Source organism: Zingiber officinale, chromosome 11A (assembly GCF_018446385.1).
Source record: "Zingiber officinale cultivar Zhangliang chromosome 11A, Zo_v1.1, whole genome shotgun sequence".
Taxonomy (NCBI): Eukaryota; Viridiplantae; Streptophyta; class Magnoliopsida; order Zingiberales; family Zingiberaceae; genus Zingiber; species Zingiber officinale.
In genome coordinates, this window is record NC_056006.1 from 68877034 (window position 1) to 68880301 (window position 3268).

The following is a 3268-nucleotide window of genomic DNA, read 5'->3' on the forward strand; positions in this document are numbered from 1 at the left end:
CGATGAGCTCACTACTCATTAAGTGCTATCAGCCTATCCTAAGCATCGATCATCTCGCCTTCTCCGTGCTTACTAGCCTCGGGCATAAAGAGCTAGCCTATTGAATTTCACGCTTCCTCATCGAGTCACCTTTTCTGAATTATGAACTCCTCATAATGCTTATTGGTGATCACGGAAGAATTCTTCATAAAACTACGCGTCACCATTGACTCATCGATTGATCGCTCTTGCTTTTAACTCTCTCCCCACATCGAGCATCCCCGGATAGGCAAATGAAACACTTGACCTCTTCGACTTGGCCAATCAAGAAGCTCCATGGTGCTCTCTAGTGTCTTGAACCAGCAGCATCGGGCTCTCAGCACCAGAAACTCTAAAGTCAGATTTTAAGCCAACAGTACGGTATGCTTCTTGTCTTCTAGGTCTTGGGACTTCCAGGACAGCGGTGGAACCTCTACAGTCTCTCATTAATGGTTGGAGAGGAGGGGAGGACAGGTGGCTGATTCGCCATCAGTTGGCGACTTGCCTTTGCTGTCTCGCTTCTTGTCTGAGTTGAGCAACAACGGAGAAGATTTGGTTCGAGTTGCTCTTGCCGTCGGGCCCTCAAGACGATGAGCAGGACGGATCCCTCTTCTTGACATCTAATTATGCAAAGAAAGAAAGACTTGATATATTCTTTATCCTTTCTAACCAAACTTAGGTATATGAATAAAAGAGAAACTTCTATCTTACTTAAGCACTTAAAATCAAATACTCTATCTGCAGTTAATAGGAAAGCGAATAAAGAAATAATTTTAAATACTTTACTTGGGAGACACATAAGGATGATCGATGTTGGAGAATGGACTTCAACCTTACGACCACCTTCACTACTACTACTACATGTTCGTACTTTATCATACTAACTCTACTTAAACCGGTTTATTAAAATCACATGGAAAACCCCCGAAAATTGAGTCTCCCTGTCTTGGTGACCATTTTCCATAATACAAGCAAAACTCGTACGGTGGTGGGAAATATATTCACCACGGTTTAATAAGAAATGAAAACTAACCACAATCACGCTTAATAATAATCATCAGGATAATAAAATGAATACTGAAAACATAATATCATCCTTAACTAATAAGAAATCAAACTAATCACATTCTTAAACTAAATGAATTCTTAGCTAAGTCCCAAGGACCTCCATAGTCCACACATCACATACTCCTCTTGCATCTCCTTGTCTTCCTTATTCTTTCTTTCCCTTTATCTAGGAGGAAATGCAGTCTATAAGCATAAAGCTTAGTGAGCGCTATCTACTCACAAAAACTCGATATGCATGTATATAAATAAAAACATGCTAAAACTGAATGCTAACATATAAAACTACTCATGCTCATATATAGCAAAGGAAATCATGCTAACTGAAATGCTGATCATTGTATAGCTAAATATGCTCATAAACCAATAAGAGAAGCATACTAAACATGTGTAAAATACCGGAAATAGGCGAATATTAATAAGGGAATTTTTCAGAATTTTTGGAATTTTTAATTTGAGACTCGTCTGAGTCTCGAGTTAGGACGAGGGGAAAGCCCTTAGGTTACCCGTTTAAGGAAATGTTTATATTTACATTTTTTCTATTTTCTTTCTTTCTTTTCCGAGGTTCTTTTCCCCAGTTCTCTTCGATTCTCTTCTTCCTTTCTTCTCTCTTTCCCTCACAACTAACACCTTGGTATGCGAAATCGCCGGCTCCTCTCTCCTGAAGCGCGACGCCCGAACGAGGAGCGGTCGGTTTTTTCGCCTCTCTCTCTCCTCTCTTCCTTCTCGGTCTTGGCTCGGTGATTGATGACGTGTACTGCCGCGACGCTCACCGTCGCATGGCGTGCCTCCACCCGCACTTTGCTGCGCCTTCGTCAGAGTTGGCTGCTATCAAGGATTTAGCTAGATCGTAGATGCATTCAGCACCCGATGTCGGAGCCAGCTCCCAGCCTCCTCTTCCTCGGTTCATGCTTAGTGTCGTCTTGATTGCGGTTGATGCTCCACCATCTCCGTGCTCTAGCTTGGATTCACTACCGATCCTTGGATCGCATTGCCTTCTCCACCCGAGCGGTTTCCACTGCGCTAGTTACCATTGGTTCTTTCTTCACTCATCTCACTTATCTGCTTTTGTTGAATTGCTTGCAGAGATGAAACTGCCGGCACAGAAATTGGGTAAGTCATTTTGGTTTTGGATTTATAGAGATCTGAATTCCAATTTTTTTGTATAAGAGGTTTGTGCTAAGTTGGTGGGTGATGGCTGTAGCTCCGGCTTTGCCTTGGTAGCAGCTTTACGGTAGCTTTGGCCATGAATTTCTGTCTGCAAGTATCTCTTCCGTGGCTCAACTGAGGAGTCTCCAAATCTAGGTGAGTTTTGGAAGATGAATTAAATGATTTCTATGGTTTGAGCAATGAAATGTCTAAGTATTAGATCAGTGCTGGTTTTGTTCAGTTTCAACAGATTTGACAGAACTAACCATGTGACATTAGGTAGATCAGGATTTGAGTTATTGGTATTGCTTGTTATTAGGTAAGCATAGGGTTAATTACATTAACTTCTGTGTAGGCCCTGTATGGTGTTTTACTTGGCAGACATGGTTGGTGAGAGCACTAACCACTGTGATCTTCCTTTTTGGTTTGATCCTAAGATAAGGTTTAATGAATACAATCAATTATGTTGGTTGATTTGGATGATGTGATTAGGGTTTTACCCTAAATTAGTCGTACGGATTTTTATTTAGCTATTTAATGAATTGTTAGCTAAATAAAAATGTATATGTATTATTGACACAGGACTTTGACGCGAGACGAGCATCTCGATGTCGGATTGGACCGGATACGATACTCTCATTGGAGGCGGGTACCTCTTGACTTATCTTTTATGATATTGTCATTGGATATGCATAGTATTTTATAACTACATGCAATGAACATGTTTGCCTTTGGTATGTCACTGTTTGATATCCATAGCATGTTAGGTTTGTCACCTGTGATTATATCTCGTGATTTGTTGCCATGATTATCTTGTTACCATGAGTATCTTAGTTTCTAGAGTGACATACCATGCTTACTGAGGTTAGGACTAGGATTTGGATTGTTGTTTCTGGCCTGTGTATCTAGATTATCTGATACTTAGGTTTTTGTGCCATATCAGATTTGTGTACCTCTATTTGTATATCATATATGATTCGGGTGTTTAGACCCTGATTCTTTGATCTGTGTATATTGTTGGTACATATGCTATGGA

The 3268-nt window shown here is 40.5% G+C and overlaps 1 long non-coding RNA gene across 1 annotated transcript; it reads left to right on the top strand.

The window, feature by feature from the left end:
• Positions 1 to 2041: 2041 nt before the first annotated feature.
• LOC122032668 lies at positions 2042 to 2875 on the top strand. The gene is made up of 3 exons (XR_006126186.1): positions 2042 to 2196; positions 2288 to 2388; positions 2815 to 2875. It is a non-coding gene; the product is annotated as an uncharacterized LOC122032668 (long non-coding RNA).
• Positions 2876 to 3268: the final 393 nt, after the last annotated feature.